Consider the following 18014-nt stretch of genomic DNA (forward strand, 5'->3'; position numbering starts at 1 on the left):
TGAAACTCATGGGAGACAATACGGCCATAATACCATAACGCTGTTTATATAATAGCCTCATATATGAGGCTTACATCTAATTGTTGTATTAGATGAATGAGTGAGGATGATACTGTTTGTGAAATTGTGTAATGTGATTTTGGACTGTTTAACAATGAAAGAAACTCCAATTCCCTTTGGAGTTTAACTAAACCGCCCATGAACATAGTTATGGTCTGGCGTCCTGGGACAGACCCTTTTCTGCTCTTCCGAATAAAACCCCCACCGGGGTTTTCTATCACCAGACCATGTTTCTCTCAATTACGAGAGGACTAAGGTTGAGACCAGCTTACCTCAATAACGAGAGGGCCAAGGTTTGAGAGGAGACTGAGCTTAAGGTTTGAGTAGATGGCTGAATTTTTCAACCATACCACGTGGTTAAACTCTTAGACTATCGATCACAATAGAATAGAACAAGTCTTTGATATTAATTACTAGTCTGCAGCTAGGAATTCGGTATCATTGAACGCGAAGACCGAGAACCACCGAAACATCAATTCTATAACGACATGAATGAATGTCACTCTGAACTATCCATTCTAACCACGACAGAGAGAGGGCGGACAAACTCTCCAACAGAAACAAACTTTTCAACAGAGATCCAGACGACACACTGAGCGTAAATATATATATTGATTGCAATTATTCCCGAATGAGTGAGCATTCATGTGCAAAGGATTAGCATTTCAATTGTTATAATTATCAACTCTGTAGTGTCTCATCTCAGTCGACCCCCACTTCACTTTCTGTCCACCAAGCCGCAATACCGGTTTATACCACTAGGGAAACTCCGTTATCATTTCCTTGTAACTATCACCTGTTTGTTTATGCATTTCTGTGAATTACTTAGTTAGTAAATAAATGATTTAAGACAATTGATGTATGGATGACTCATAGTGAAGACTGGGTTTGTGCAGATAACCAACAATCTACGACGTTTGGAATGAGACTAACGTGAGGTAAATAATAATTCATTCATTCAAAGACTAAGTGATCAGTTATTCAAATATCTGAAAGTTATATTAGGAAAATTATAACTTTGTAATCTGAAGATTTTCCTTGGTGCCCCGACTTCCTAGTTAATTGCAGTTACATGATTAATCAGTTTAATCGCGTAATAATAATTACAGAGAGTTATTTGATTAATAAGTCTTCAGTTTTAATGATGCCAAAGACACGACAATAGGCATCTTTTTTTTCAGCCAGGTCTCATAGTTACGCCTACCCCTGAGTCCAGGTTGCAGTATACCATTCCTGGTCTCATAGTTACGCCTACCCCTGAGTCCAGGTTGCAGCATACAAGCCTCATCCTGTACTACTGTTTTTGTTATCATACCATGAATAGAATTAACAACCAGAGAGAGGAGTTGGCTAACACTTCGATCAGACCGATAGCATCAATACATCAATGCTGTGTAAAAAAAAATGCAGTAAAACTTTTTTCATTATGTAACCCAACATTTTCTGTGGATATGTGTGCAACAGAAGTTCCACAATCACCTTTTGCTACTGTTTCTGTCAAGTCTACGTAAAACAATTTGATGCACATGTTGGATAAATCACACCACACAGAACATAGTATCAAATCAAATCAAATTTTTATTTGTCACATACACATGGTTAGCAGATGTTAATGCGAGTGTAGCGAAATGCTTGTGCTTCTAGTTCCGACAATGCAGTAATAACCAACAAGTAATCTAACTACCAATTCCAAACTACTGTCTTATACACAGTGTAAGAGGATAAAGAATATGTACATAAAGATATATGAATGAGTGATGGTACAGAGCAGCATAGGCAAGATACAGTAGATGGTATCGAGTACAGTATATACATATGAGATGAGTATGTAAACAAAGTGGCATAGTTAAAGTGGCTAGTGATACATGTATTACATAAGGATGCAGTAGATGATATAGAGTACAGTATATACGTATGCATATGAGATGAATAATGTAGGGTATGTAACATTAAATAAGGTAGCATTGTTTAAAGTGGCTAGTGATATATTTTACATCATTTCCCATTAATTCCCATTATTAAAGTGGCTGGAGTTGAGTCAGTGTCAGTGTCAGTGTCAGTGTGTTGGCAGCAGCCACTCAATGTTAGTGGTGGCTGTTTAACAGTCTGATGGCCTTGAGATAGAAGCTGTTTTTCAGTCTCTCGGTCCCAGCTTTGATGCACCTGTACTGACCTCGCCTTCTGGATGATAGCGGGGTGAACAGGCAGTGGCTCGGGTGGTTGTTGTCCTTGATGATCTTTATGGCCTTCCTGTAACATCGGGTGGTGTAGGTGTCCTGGAGGGCAGGTAGTTTGCCCCCGGTGATGCGTTGTGCAGACCTCACTACCCTCTGGAGAGCCTTACGGTTGTGGGCGGAGCAGTTGCCGTACCAGGCGGTGATACAGCCCGCCAGGATGCTCTCGATTGTGCATCTGTAGAAGTTTGTGAGTGCTTTTGGTGACAAGCCGAATTTCTTCAGCCTCCTGAGGTTGAAGAGGCGCTGCTGCGCCTTCTTCACGATGCTGTCTGTATGAGTGGACCAATTCAGTTTGTCTGTGATGTGTATGCCGAGGAACTTAAAACTTGCTACCCTCTCCACTACTGTTCCATCGATGTGGATAGGGGGGTGTTCCCTCTGCTGTTTCCTGAAGTCCACAATCATCTCCTTAGTTTTGTTGACATTGAGTGTGAGGTTATTTTCCTGACACCACACTCCGAGGGCCCTCACCTCCTCCCTGTAGGCCGTCTAGCCGTTGTTGGTAATCAAGCCTACCACTGTTGTGTCGTCCGCAAACTTGATGATTGAGTTGGAGGCGTGCGTGGCCACGCAGTCGTGGGTGAACAGGGAGTACAGGAGAGGGTTCAGAACGCACCCTTGTGGGGCCCCAGTGTTGAGGATCAGCGGGGTGGAGATGTTGTTGCCTACCCTCACCACCTGGGGGCGGCCCGTCAGGAAGTCCAGTACCCAGTTGCACAGGGCGGGGTCGAGACCCAGGGTCTCGAGCTTGATGACGAGCTTGGAGGGTACTATGGTGTTGAATGCCGAGCTGTAGTCGATGAACAGCATTCTCACATAGGTATTCCTCTTGTCCAGATGGGTTAGGGCAGTGTGCAGTGTGGTTGAGATTGCATCGTCTGTGGACCTATTTGGGCGGTAAGCAAATTGGAGTGGGTCTAGGGTGTCAGGTAGGGTGGAGGTGATATGGTCCTTGACTAGTCTCTCAAAGCACTTCATGATGACGGAAGTGAGTGCTACGGGCGGTAGTCGTTTAGCTCAGTTACCTTAGCTTTCTTGGGAACAGGAACAATGGTGGCCCTCTTGAAGCATGTGGGAACAGCAGACTGGTATAGGGATTGATTGAATATGTCCATAAACACACCGGCCAGCTGGTCTGCGCATGCTCTGAGGGCGCGGCTGGGGATGCCGTCTGGGCCTGCAGCCTTGCGAGGGTTAACACGTTTAAATGTCTTACTCACCTCGGCTGCAGTGAATGCAACACAATGCTGCAAGGCAAACGCAGCGTTCCATTGGAAATTAATGTACTTCCGGAGTACCAAAATGTAATGACGTTGACGGAAAGCTCAAACAGACTGGGTAAGGTTGCTAGGCCTACTTTAATGACAACATTTCCATCTTTGAGGATCACATCAGGTCGTTTTGATCTGAAGCCATATGAATATAGCTTGTATCAGCTGGTGAATGTCCTTATTATAAGACTGTCACAATTAAAGCTACAGTCTGGGATTGGTAGATACATTTTTGGTGCTCTGTTCATTAATTTGAAAGGGGTTAGCCTACTTTTCCCTATCCCTATCCCTCAGCGGTATACCAAAATAAGTGGTAGGGCGGCCACTTTGTTGTTTTTTAATTGCAGACTGTAGCTTTAAGGAGTGATGTTCTTCCACAGTTTTATAGAACATACCACAGCTTCTTCTCATCAGGCCCGCCCTAAAACGTTTGGCGAGGCGGCATTTGACACAGCACTTTTCAATCAGCCACAGCACTTTTGATCTAGTTTAATAAAATATATTGACGCAAAACGTTTAAAAAAGTGGCAAAGTTATGTTTTTCGATTTGCCTCACTCCTTCACGTCAGAGTGCTGTTGCAGGCTCATTGCCTGTCATGACCAATCAGATTCAAAGAAATCACATGTCATGCGGGGCGGATACAACGGTCAAGGCGCGCCCTCCACTTTCCTTTGGTATTTATTTAACCTCATGATAACACCACTCTTGACAGACACAAGCAACAACTCTTACATAAATGTAGCAGCCTAATACATCTAAACATTAGCGATCTGTATTGTTTGGAAACAAGACTATTTTTCAGTCTGATCAACTGTAACAACAGCAGGCTAGTCTAGCTAGTCTACTATGCGCCCTGTCCCTCTGGTAAACAAATGGGTAACATTGTATATTTATATTTGGTTTATATTCAAACTTGGGCTGACAAGACTACCTAGACTTTTTCAATCTAAAATTATTAACTGGAATTATCAATGAACATAGACTGTGGGTACACTATGCAAACCTGCATAAAGCAAGCTCAGCCCTGTGAGTTTTATTGTAAAATCTTGTTGCTTTCTCTTTCATATGAACAAGTACAAGGTTGCTCCAAGGCCAGGAGTTTTTCCAGGAGTTATTTTTTTTAACCATGTGACCTGATTAGAAAAGCTCTGGTCCCATCATAGCACATACTAAACCTTTTTACAACAGATTAATCATGTCATACTGTGTAAGGTCCGGAATTTTACCCGGTTATGTTACAAGACCAGGAAAAACTACGGGCCCGAGAATCTTTTTTTCGCCACACCACTTTGGGACCTGTGGTGCTGACCTTGAGGCTGACCTTGGCCCCTAGTTCCTCCACAAAGGCTTTCCAGACCTGCGGCGTGAATTGGGGACCACGGTCAGGAAACAATGTCCTCCGGGAAGGCCATAGTGCAGTAAGACCTGCAAGAATAGCGTCTCAGCGACCTGGAGAGCGGTAGGTAGACCAGAGAGAGGGATAAAATGGCAGGATTTAAAGAATCTGTGGAGAAGCTGGGGGCCAAGGTCAGCCTCAAATCCAGGTACCGACCTCAGTCCAATGGGCAGATGAAGAGGACCAACCAGGAGCTGGGAAGGTTCCCAAGGAGTCACTCCCAGGACCGGCATGGGGAGTGGGCCTGGTTTCTTCCCTGGGTGGAATAAACCAGAACTCACTTTGTCACTCCTCCACCGGGCTGACTCCCTTCCAGTGAGTCCTGGTATATCAGCCGGCCCTGGCTCTGTGGACTCCGAGCCAGACCGAGGCCCCTGCAGTGAACGAGTTGTTCCGAAGCACAGAAGAGGTGTGGATCACCACCCATGTGAGGTTCCAGCGCACCACCAGAAGGATCAGGCAGACCGCCACCACAGTGAGGTTCCCGTTTTCTATCCTGGTGATCACATCTTACTCAGAAAATTAGATGTAGCCTATCACAGTGCCATCCGCTTTGTCACCAAAGCCCCATATTCTACCCACCACTGCAATCTGTATGCTCTCGTTGGCTGGCCCTCGCTTCATATTCGTTGCCAAACCAACTGGCTCCAGGTCATCTATAAGTCTTTGCTAGGTAAAGCCCCGCCTTATCTCAGCTCACTGGTCAAGATAACAACACCCACCCTTAGCACGCGCTCCAGCAGGTATATTTCACTGGTCATCCCCAAAGCCAACTCTTCCTTGGGCTGCCTTTCCTTCCAGTTCTCTGCTGCCAATGACTGAAACAAATTGCAAAAATCACTGAAGCTGGAGACATATCTCCCTCACTAACTTTAAGCATCAGCTGTCAGAGCAGCTTACCGATCACAGCACCTGTATACAGCCCATCTGTAAATAGCCCACCCAACTACCTCATCCCATATTGCTATTTATTTTTTGCTCTTTTGCACCCCAGTACCTCTACTTGCACATCATCATCTGCACATCTATCACTCCAGTGTTAATTCTTAGTTGTAATTATTTTGCTACTATGTCCTATTTATTGCCATACTTCCCTAATCTTACTATATTTGCACACACTGTATATTTTTCTTTTTTCTGTTGTGTTGTTGACTGTACGTTTGTTTATCCCATGTGTAACTCTGTGTTGTTTTTGTCGGACTGCTTTGCTTTATCTTGGACAGGTCGCAGTTGTGAATGAGAACTTGTTCTCAAATGGCCTATCTGAAATAAAGGTGAAATAAAAAAATATATGTCTCTCTACCAGGAACCTCCTGCTCCGCCTGCCCTGCCGGAAGCTGAGCTCCCAGTTTGTGGGGCCCTTCAAGGTCCTCCAGAGGGTTAATGAGGTAACTTACCAACTACCAGAGCTCACCCTATTTTCATGTTTCCCTCCTTATGCCGGTGGTTCTCTCCTGACATCATGGGAGTCAGCTTCAGTACCTGGTGGACTGGGAGGGGTACTGTCCAGAGGTGTGCTTTTGGGTTCCGGTGGCCGACATCCTGGTCCCCAACATTGTCCGGGATTTTCATCTACCCCGTCCAGACTGACCTGATCCTCGCCCTCAGGGCTGTCCTCCTGGCGACATCGTCCTGCTGCTGGAGCCACGTGTTGGGGGGTGTACTGTCAAGTCTACTCCCGTTCCCTCTCTCCGGCGCTCAACGTCACCGGTCGACTAACCACCGCTCCTGGCAACCCACATTACGCACAACTGGCAACCATCACTACGCACATCTGCTCCCCATCATTATGCACACCTGGACTTCATCATTACCTTGATTACTTCCCATTTATTTAGCCCTCAGTAGTCTCAGTCTTCAGGCAGTATTGGTTTTGTTCACATTCAGTATGCGTCTCCTGTTTTGTTTATCTGCTTACTTCTCATTGTTAAACTTACCTTCTGCACCTGCTTCCTGACTCCTATCGTATATGTTACAAGAACAAATATCTTTCTTGTTCCATTGGTCATTAACCTCTAGCGACGAGCAATCCCGTATCCGGGAGCGTAATCATAGCCTCAAGCTCATTACCATAACGCAACATTTCCTATTCATGAAAATCGCAAATGAAATGAAATAAATATATTGAAACACAAGCTTAGCCTTTTGTTAACAACACTGTCATCTCAGGTTTTCAAAATATTCTTTTCAACCAAAGCTACACAAGCATTTGTGTAAGAGTATTGATAGCCTAGCATAGCATTAAGCCTAGCATTCAGCAGGCAACATTTTCACAAAAACAAGAAAAGCATTCAAATAAAATAATTTACCTTTGAAGAACTTCGGATGTTTTCAATGACGAGACTCTTAGTTAGAAAGCAAATGTTCATTTTTTCCAAAAATATTATTTGTGTTGACGAAATAGCTCCTTTTTGTTCATCACGTTTGGCTAAGAAAAACACCGGAAAATACAGTCACTTACAACTTTTTTCCAAATTAGCTCCATAATATCGACAGAAACATGACAAACGTTGTTTAGAATCAATCCTCAAGGTGTTTTTCACATATCTATTCGATAATCTATCAGTGGTGGCAGTTGCCTTCTCATCAGAAGAAAACGGAAAAATACTGCAGCTGGAGATTACGCAATAATTGCGACGGAGGACACCAAGCGGCCACCTGGTAGATGTAGTCTCTTATGGTCAATCTTCCAACGATATGCCTACAAATACGTCACAATGCTGCAGACACCTTGGGGAAAACGTGGAAAATGTAAGCTGACTCCTAGCTCCTTCACAGCTATATAAGGAGTCATTGCCATGAGGCGGTTTTAAAAAATGCGGCACTTCCTGATTGGATTTTTATCTGGGTTTTTTCTGTAACATCAGTTCTGTGGCACTCACAGACAATATCTTTGCAGTTTTGGAAACGTCAGAGTGTTTTCTTTCCAAAGCTTTCAATTATATGCATAGTCGATCATCTTTTCGTGACAAAATATCTTGTTTAAAACTGGAACGTTTTTAATCCAAAAATTTAAATAGCGCCTCCTATATCCAAGAAGTTAATGGCTATTATTCTTCTGCTTCTCTGGGGAATAATTCAGCCAAATATCAATGGCTTAAAGCTATATTCTGCCTATCCACCAGCTGAACTGCGACATGGGGCTCAATAAAAGTAACCCCTCTGAAATTCCTTTACAGTGCTCTAGATACAATGACTGACAGGGTTCTGAAGAGGTAATACAAGTGCTTCATTTGTGCGAGATATGGAGATATGGAAACATTCTTAAAGTGGCATTATTAAAGTGACTAGTGTTCCATTTATTAAAGTGGCCAATGATATCAAGTCTGTAGGTAGGCAGCCGCCTCTCTGTGCTAATGGTGGCTGTTTAACAATCTGTCTGTGTGTGTGGACACAGTCTGTGTGTGTGGACCATATCAGTTTGTCGGTGATATGTACACAGAGGGACTTAAAACCTTCCACCTTCTCCACTTCTGTCCCGTCGATGTGGATGGGGGTGCTCCCTTTGCTGTTTCCTGAAGTCCACTATCATATCTTTTGTTTTGCTGACATGGAGTGAGAGGTTATTTTCCTGACACCACACTCCGAGGGCCCTCATCTACTCCCTGTAGGCTGTCTCGTCGTTGTTGGTTATCAAGCCTACCACTGTATTGTCGTCTGCAAACCTGATGATTGAGTGGGAGGCGTGCACGGCCACGCAGTCGTGGGTAAACAGGGAGTACAGGAGAGGGCTGAGAACTCACCCTTATGGGTCCCCAGTGTTGAGGATCAGCGGAGTGGAGATGTTGTTTCCTATATTCATCACCTGGGGGCGGCCCGTCAGAAAGTCCAGGACCCAGTTGCACAGGGCGGTGTCGAGACCCAGGATCTCAAGCTTAATGATGAGTTTGGAGGGTACTATGGTGTTAAATGCTGAGCTGTCGTTGATGAACAGCATTCTTACATAGGTATTCCTCTTGTCCAGATGGGATAGGCCAGTGAGCAGTGTGATGGCGATTGCGTCGTCTGTGGACCTATTGGGCGGTAAGCAAATTGGAGTGGGTCTAAGGTGACAGGTAGGGTGGAGGTGATATGATTCTTGATTAAAAATACTTAGGCCTAAACCCGACAAATAAAAACAGTAGAAAATATCCGGTTGAAATTCAGTTTTTTTTTCAGTCTAGTGGCAATTTTAGCATGTAAATCTTGGTGGGGCAAACCCATTTTTTGTTTTGATGCATGCCAGCAAAGCCACAAAACAACACAAAACAAAATATTAAATGCACTATAACGTTGACAAATGGTGCCCACAAACGTAATTTATGAAGCAGCATAAGACATTTTTGGACTCGGTTGTTGTGATGTGTTTGAACAGGAAAGTGGCGCGGCAGTCCTTCGTGGGCAAATTTTGTCATCAAAGAGAAAGATACCGGATTTACAATTCCAAGTTGAATGACCGTTGAAAATGTATTTTCCCAGTTGCAATGCTTGCAGTTAGCCACTATTACCGAGTCCTTTCAAACCACTCATTGTTGAATTTGCGATCTCCAAATTGTTGTGTAATGTTTATGTCCAATGGCCGATGAGCACCGATACGTTTTATCTGTATTTTCTATTCATTATTTCTCTTAATATGATAAGGATTAAAAAGGATTTGTCAGTAGACTTGATTCATGAATCATGATAATGACTGCTAGCTAAGATTATGAGTAAGTAAGATGTTGACATAATTTCCAATCAAAGCTACTGTACATATAACGTGATTTGACGTCATTGTTGTGGCCGATGACCTTGAGACTTCTTGGAAGGGGACTTCTAATCTAAGTCTATGGCAGGACACAGGAGGGCTCACTTTCTTGATGTCTCCTGACATAGAGGGCCATGAGTGACAGAACACTGAGACAATCACGGTGCAATGCTGAGACAATCACGGTGCAATGCTCCTATTTTCTGCTGGCCTGCCCCACACCACAGAAAGCACTGAGCTAGGCTGAAACACCTGCATTTTGGAGTTACCTGTTTATATGCTGCTTTTTAAATTCAATGATACATATATATTTTTTTACATTGTTTACAAACTGATATGTAACATGTATTAATGCCCAAAAAACATGCAAAACAGGCAAGCCCCTCCCCCAAAAAATAAAAATAAATATATACATATATTTTTGTGCAAAAAATATGGGGCTCAAAACAGGTGGGGCTCTGCCCCAACTGCCCTGAATGACGGGTCGCCACTGTTTCAATCACAACCATCTCTCCACTCCGCCTGTCTGCCTCCCTTTCTATATGTCTTGTCATGGAAATTCTAACAAGTGAGAGAGACTTATTGTCATTTCTTCAAACAGTCATTTTTATTAATAAGAATTGCAATAATGAAGCTGGTCGGCCACACACTCTTGAGTGTAGGACCGAGAGTTCAACAATACCGAAAATGCAGTCTTATACAGTAGACCTAAAAATGCTTTGTCATGGCTGGTACCACCCCTCCCGGTAGAGCAGGGCATCATAAACTATCGGGTGTGTGAGATCATAATGCACAAACAAGTGATAACGCCAGTTCCGTTATGCCCTTTTCTCAAGCCAGCCTCGGTTCTCTTCATATCTCCACAAAGTTATTCCATTGAAAGATACAATAAGAACAGGTGGGACTGAAGAGCTGCAGTCACTCTCAAAGACTCTTTGTCTTTGGCCACGTGACCAAGTTTCTCAGAAGCAAAGATGATTAGAAACAATAACATGTCTATTCTATTCCTCATGTTATCTCTATCTAGAGTCACACCATATTAAACAAAGCAGGTAAAAACCAAATGTTTCTCTCACAGTCTTCACTTGAGCTATTGCTAGAGAAGTGCAACATTGTATCAAATCATCACTGGTTTTGGCTGAAGCTGTCCCTAGTGAACTTGCAACATGGTATCAACTAGCCTATTCCAGACCCTCAGAGTTTCCTGTGCAAGTGAGCTTGGGACAGACAGCTGTATATAGGGGATCATCAGGTCATGATATTTTGTTCGTTCACACAGAGGCTTGGTGATTATCGAGGCCGGGAGTGTTGGAACGATTTTTCAAATACTGAGGAACTTTAATTTGCAATGGATGTTAAAAAAAACAGACTTTGTTGACTTGTGTGAGTCACTTAAGGACAACTGTGTGTGTGACCTTATATAAACCCTATATAAAAAAATAAACATCCCTTTTTCAGGACCCTGTCTTTCAAAGATATTTCATAAAAGTCCATGCTTGTTCAATGAACCGTAAACGATGAATGAACTTGCACCTGTTACAGACGGTAGGCAATTAAGGTCACAGTTATGACAAGTTAGGACACTAAAGAGGCCTTTCTACTGACTCTGTTAAACACCAAAAGAAAGATTCCCAGGGTCCCTGCTCATCTGCGTGAACGTGCCTTAGGCATGCTGCAAGGAGGCATGAGGACTGCAGATGTGGCCAGGGCAATAAATTGCAATGTCTGTACTGTGAGAGACTTAAGACAGAGATACAGGGAGACAGGACGGACAGCTGATCGTCCTCCCAGTGGCAGACCACATGTAACAACACCTGCACAGGATCGTTACATCCGAACATCACACCTGCGGGACAGGTACAGGATGGCAACAACAACTGCCCGAGTTACACCAGGAACGCACAATCACTCTATCAGTGCTCAGACTGTCCGCAATAGGCTGGACTGAGGGCTTGTAGGCCTCTTGTAAGGCAGGTCCTCACCAGACATCACCAGCAACAACGTCGCCTATGGGCACAAACCCACCGCCGCTGGACCAAACAGGACTGGTAAAAAGTGTTCTTCACTGACGAATCACGGTTTTGTCTCACCAGGGGTGATGGTTGGATTTGCGTTTATCGTCGAAGGAATGAGCGTTACACCGAGGCCTGTACTCTGGAGCAGGATCGATTTGGAGGTGGAGGGTCCGTCATGGTTTGGGGCGGTGTGTCACAGCATCATTGGACTGAGCTTGTTGTCAATGCATGCAATCTCAATGCTGTGCGCTACAGGGAAGACAACGTTATTTGTTGTTGCAATACCCCAAATGGATGTGGCAGTTTCACCAATTAAGGATTCCTTATTAAAAGCTGGTAATTACTGTAGTAGTATAAGCCTAATAGTGTGCAGGCCTTTCTGTTATTTTCTAAAGATAACAACCCCTATCCACCGTAACTTAGGATCCTTAGTTGTTCAATTCTAAATACCACCAGGGGTGCACGTACTGCACGTGAACAATACTTGGGTTTTTCCATTGAAGTTGATGCTTGTTCAAACCTCTTGATTTATGGGGGGTGATTCATGCCATAATTAAGCCTTGTGAAGCTACTGATACCTCTCACCATGTCACCTTCCTAGCGCCATAAAATACCGCCATAAATTAACATGGACTGTCAATGGAGACAAGTTTGTTTCTAAGGCAAACTACTGATGCGTTCACATCAAGTGACACATACAGGTTATGTAGATGTAGTGTTCATGTGGTGTTCACATCGCATAACATGTCACTGACACGTCATGTGTCAGTTTGCGTGTAAGTTTATTATGAATGATCTTACCATGAACGCCTTAAAAAGGCCTTAAAAAGGTCTAAATGTGTTACGCGTCACGTGTTACTTTAAGTGTCGCTCAGCATGCTTTGCTCCACATCACCGATGGGCGGAGCTACAGCTCGCCTATGATGAACTAATATTTACTCTCAATAGTCTTTCATACAGCTGGAAGTGGCGGTTATTTAACGTGACCCAGTGGTTAGCCTTGAGATTGACTATTTGGAGAAACCCCTCGGCCAGTGTTGGTACTGGGGTCACCACCTTAACGGATGGTGACCCCAGCTAGGAACACCAAGCTTTCCCAGGTCTCGCCTTCCTTTTGTCCTTCTTCCAAGTCAAGTCATTCGCCCGGATGTCAGTCGATGCACTTGGTCCCCTTGATTCTTCTCCGGTGGCTCTCCTTTTTCTCATGCGCCTTGACCATGTTCAGTCTCACCTTGATTGATAATAGAAATAAATGCAATTCTATTTTTTATACTACAGTATATGCAATAATGTTATATACAAATGCATTGTTTATGTCAGTAAACTGCTGCGGCTCCCCTCCATAAAGCAGGTGATAGGGTGAGTACTCTAGAGGCCTGGACACTGATGTGTCGTGTGCAAAGATAATTACCTTCAGATTGTCCTTCCACCATTCCTGGTACCCATCAAGGGACTTGCCCATGGCAGTCCCCTTGGTCCATTCATCCAAAAGTGGAGTCACCATCCAGCTACACAATCACATGATCTATAACTCACTGTACTATCAGCGTCAATTTAGAAAAAACCCTCTAAATTACTGGACGCCTATGCGAAACAAAGCTACAACCATTACATTATTAACCACTAACATGTAAGCTGACATGGACTAAAACCAACTAGGCTAGCGCTAACTAGCGCTTAGTGAAGCTACATTTGGTTAGCATCAAGTTAGCGAACTATTAAACGCTATTTTCTTACAAATATTAACATTAACACATTTTATTGTGACATCACATATTTACATATATTGCCTAAAGTAAACTGAGCCTTTGTTCATAGAAAATAAAACAAATTGGATATAAAATGTTGAAAAAAAGTACAAAAGGTTCGGACGCCATGTTAATCACTTCTCTTTCATGTAATCCATTTGCAACCTCCATTAACTTACAATAGGGAAAATAGCAACCAGTTTTTCACTCCCTTCAACTGCCTTCAAACATCATCAAACTCATGGACTACGTAATTAACCATGTTACCTCAATAATTTGAGTCGTATTGCACTTGAGAGCTGGAGAAACGGAGATGTAGAAATGTCTCACCATAGTCATTCTCCAAGAATGAAGAAGAAGAATGTCAAAGATATCACTAACACACTCCGTTGATGACACAGCTCCCCTAGCGGCAGTAATGATATACAGTTGAAGTCGGAGGTTTACATACACTTACGTTGGAGTCATTAAAACTATTTTTTCAACCACTCCACACATTTCTTATTAGCAAACTATAGTTTTGGCAAGTCGGTTAGGACATCTAATTTGTGCATGACACAAGTAATTTTTCCAACAATTGTTTAGAGACAGATTATATCACTTATAAATCTTCTTGTGACTCCCCATCCCAGGTCCGGAAGCGTAATCATCGCCTGACACTAATTAGCATAACGCAATGGACATAAATCTTCCTAGAAAATCTTCCTATTCATGAAAATCACAAGTGAAATACATTGGAACACAGCTTAGCCTTTTGTTAATCACCCTGTCATCTCAGATTTTCAAAATATGCTTTACAGCCAAAGCTAGACACGCATTTGTGTAAGTTTATCATAGACTAGCATAGCATTATGCCTCGCTAGAAGCAGGCAACCTTGTCACAAAAATCAGAAAAGCAATCAAATTAAATCGTTTACCTTTGATGAACTTCGGATGTTTTCACTCACGAGACTCCCAGGTAGATAGCCAAAGTTCATTTTTTTCCCAAAAGATTATTTTTGTAGGCGAAATAGCTCCGTTTGTTCTCCACGTTTGGCTGAGAAATCGCCCGGAAATTGCAGTCACGAAAACGGCGAAAAATATTCCAAATTAGCTCCATAATATCCATAATCCATAATTGGAGTAATGGCTACCTCTGTATTTTACGCGAGAGTCACCCTGGGAGCCATCATGTGACCACTTACGCAATGTAGCCGCCTACGGCTATTCTTCAACATAAATACGTAAAACTACGTCACAATGCTGTAGACACCTTGGGGAATACGTAGAAAGCGTAAGCTGGTTGATAGGGCATTCCCAGCTCAATAGGGACTCATTGGAACGCAGCGCTTTCAAAATATGGGGCACTTCCGGGTTGGATTTTTCTCAGGCTTTTGCCTGCAACATTAGTTCTGTTTTACTAACAGACAATATCTTTACAGTTTTGGAAACGTTAGAGTGTTTTCTATCCACAGCTGTCAATTATATGCATATTCTAGCATCTTGTCCTGACAAAATATCCCGTTTAAAACGGGAACGTTTTTTTTCCAAAAATGAAAATACTGCCCCTAGAGTCGCAACATTCACTGTATCATTATTCCAGTGGGTCAGAAGTTTACAAGTTTACAAGTTGACTGTTGCTTTAAACAGCTTGGAAAATTCCGGAAAATTATGTTACGGCTTTAGAAGCTTCTGATAGGCCAATTGACATCATTTAAGTCAATTGGAGGTGTACCTGTGGATGTATTTCAATGCCAACCTTCAAACTCTTCTTTGCTTCTTTGCTTGACATCATGGGAGAATCAAAAGCAATCAGCCAAGATCTCATAAAAAGTCTGGTTCATCCTTGGGAGCAATTTCCAAACGCCTGAAGGTACCACGTTCATCTGTACAAACAATAGTATGCAAGTATAAACACCCTGGGACCCCGCAGCTGTCATACCGCTCAGGAAGGAGACGCGTTCTGTCTCTTAGAGATGAACGTACTTTGATGCAAAAAGTGCAAATCAATCCCAAAACAACAGCAAAGGACCTTGTGAAGATGCTGGAAGAAACAGGTACAAAAGTATCTATATCCACAGTAAAACGAGTCCTATATCGACATAACCTGAAAGGCCGCTCAGCAAGGAAGAATCCACCGCTCTAAAACGCCATAAAAAAGCCAGAATATGGTTTGCAAATGCACTTGGGGACAGGGTTTGTACTTTTTGGAGAAATGTCCTCTGTTCTGATGAAACAAAAATAGAACTGTTTGGCCATAATGACCATTGTTATGTTTGGAGGAAAAAGGGGGAGGCTTGCAAGCCGAAGAACACCATCCCAATCGTGAAGCACAGGGGTGGCAGCATCATGTTGTGGGGGTGCTTTGCTGCAGGAGGGACTGATGCACTTCACAAAATAGATGGCATGAGGAGGAAAGAAAATATTTGGATATATTGAAGCAACATCTCAAGGCATCAATCAGGAAGTTAAAGCTAAAGCTTGGTCGCAGATGCGTGTTCCAAATTAACAATGACCCCAAGCAAACTTCCAAAGTTGTGGCAAAATGGCTTAAGGACACCAAAGTATTGGAGTGGCCATCACAAAGCCCTGACCTCAATCCTATAGAACATTTGTGGGCAGAACTGAAAAGCGTGTGCGAGCAAGGAGGCCTACAAACCTGACTCAGTTACACCAGCTCTGTCAGGAGGAATGTGCCAAAATTCACCCAACTTATTGTGGGAAGCTTGTGGAAGGCTACCCGAAACAATTTAAACGCAGTGCTACCAAATACTAATTGTGTGTACGTAAACGTCTGACCCACTGGGAATGTGATGAATTAAATAAAAGCTGAAATAAATCATTCTTTCTACTATTATTCTGACATTTCACATTCTTAAAATAGCGCGGTGATCCTAACTGACCTAAGACAGTGATTTGTTTTACTAGGATTAAGTGTCAGGAATTGTGAAAAACTGAGTTTAAATGTATTTGGCTAAGGTGTAAGTAAACTTCCGACTTCAACTGTACATACATTAAATGCAAATACCTGGGAGGCAGAATAAACTAAATAAAACATAAAAAATATGACCATACATACGTGTGTGTCACATATACACATGTCATATGCTTGAGTACCACATTGACATCTCTGGTCTGCTTGCCTCAATAAATGTAGCATGTTTTTTATTTAACCTTTATTTAACTAGGCAAGTCAGTTTAGGACAAATTCTTATTTAAAATGACGACCTACCCCAGCCAAACCCTAACCCGGATGACGCCGGGCCAATTGTGCGCTGCCCTATGGGTCCCCCAATCACAGCCGGTTGTGATACAGCCTGGAAACAAACCAGAGTCTGTAGGGAAGCCTCTAGTTCTGAGATCAATCAATCAATCAATAAAATGTATTTATAAAGCTCTTCTTACATCAGCAGATGTCACAAAGTGCTGTACAGAAACCCAGCCTAAAACCCCAAACAGCAAGCAATGCAGGTGTAGAAGCACGGTGGCTAGGAAAAACTCCCTAGAAAGGCCAAAACCTAGGAAGAAACCTTGAGAGGAACCAGGCTATGAGGTGTGGCCAGTCCTCTTCTGGCTGTGCTGGGTGGAGATTATAACAGAACATGGCCAAGATGTTCAAATGTTCATAGATGACTAGTAGGGTCAAATAATTATAACCACAGTGGTTGTAGAGGGTGCAACAGGTCAGCACTTCAGGTGTAAATGTCAGTTGGCTTTTCATAGCCAATCATTCAGAGTATCTCTACTGCTCCTGCTGTCTCCAGAGAGTTGAAAACAGCAGGTCCGGGACAGGTAGCACGTCTGGTGAACAGGTCAGGGTTCCATAGCCGCAGTTAAAACAGTTGAAACTTTGACCGCTGCACCACTCGCTGCACCACTCGCTGCACCACTCGGGAGCTCCAAGCATGTCTTTTTTGTTGGTCCTGTCAATGTTGAGTGGTCACACATGCCTCAGCACACATAGAAGGTGACTTTGCCTGCTTGTAAACTCACCACCACCAAAGAATGTATGTTTATTTACAGAAAACCACGTAACCATCACTGCAATATACAGTAGGCCTACACTCAGATAAAACGGTGCTAACAATATACAGTAGGCCTACACTCAGATAAAACAGTGCTATCTAAAAACGAACAATATACAGTAGGCCTACACTCAGATAAAACGGTGCTATCTAAAAACTAACAATATACAGTAGGCCTACACTCAGATAAAACGATGCTATCTAAAAACTAACAATATACAGTAGGCCTACACTCAGATAAAACGATGCTATCTAAAAACTAACAATATACAGTAGGCCTACACTCAGATAAAACGATGCTATCTAAAAACTAACAATATACAGTAGGCCTATCTAAAAATGCTAAAAAACAACAATATACAGTAGGCCTACACTCAGATAAAACGATGCTATCTAAAAACTAACAATATACAGTAGGCCTACACTCAGATAAAACAGTGCTATCTAAAAACTAACAATATACAGTAGGCCTACACTCAGATAAAACGATGCTATCTAAAAACGAACAATATACAGTAGGCCTACACTCAGATAAAACGATGCTATCTAAAAACGA

General features: G+C 42.8%; 1 long non-coding RNA gene across 1 annotated transcript in view; it reads left to right on the forward strand.

Moving 5' to 3' along the window:
* LOC135561918 (uncharacterized) overlaps positions 1-7105 on the forward strand; it is a 36648-nt gene extending 29543 nt beyond the window's left edge. The window contains exon 2 of the long non-coding RNA XR_010459797.1: positions 6439-7105. This is a non-coding gene — a long non-coding RNA (uncharacterized LOC135561918). The remainder of the gene's footprint in view (positions 1-6438) is intronic.
* The last annotated feature ends 10909 nt before the right edge of the window (positions 7106-18014 follow it).

The sequence above is a fragment of the Oncorhynchus nerka genome, linkage group LG18 (genome assembly GCF_034236695.1).
Source record: "Oncorhynchus nerka isolate Pitt River linkage group LG18, Oner_Uvic_2.0, whole genome shotgun sequence".
NCBI lineage: Eukaryota > Metazoa > Chordata > Actinopteri > Salmoniformes > Salmonidae > Oncorhynchus > Oncorhynchus nerka.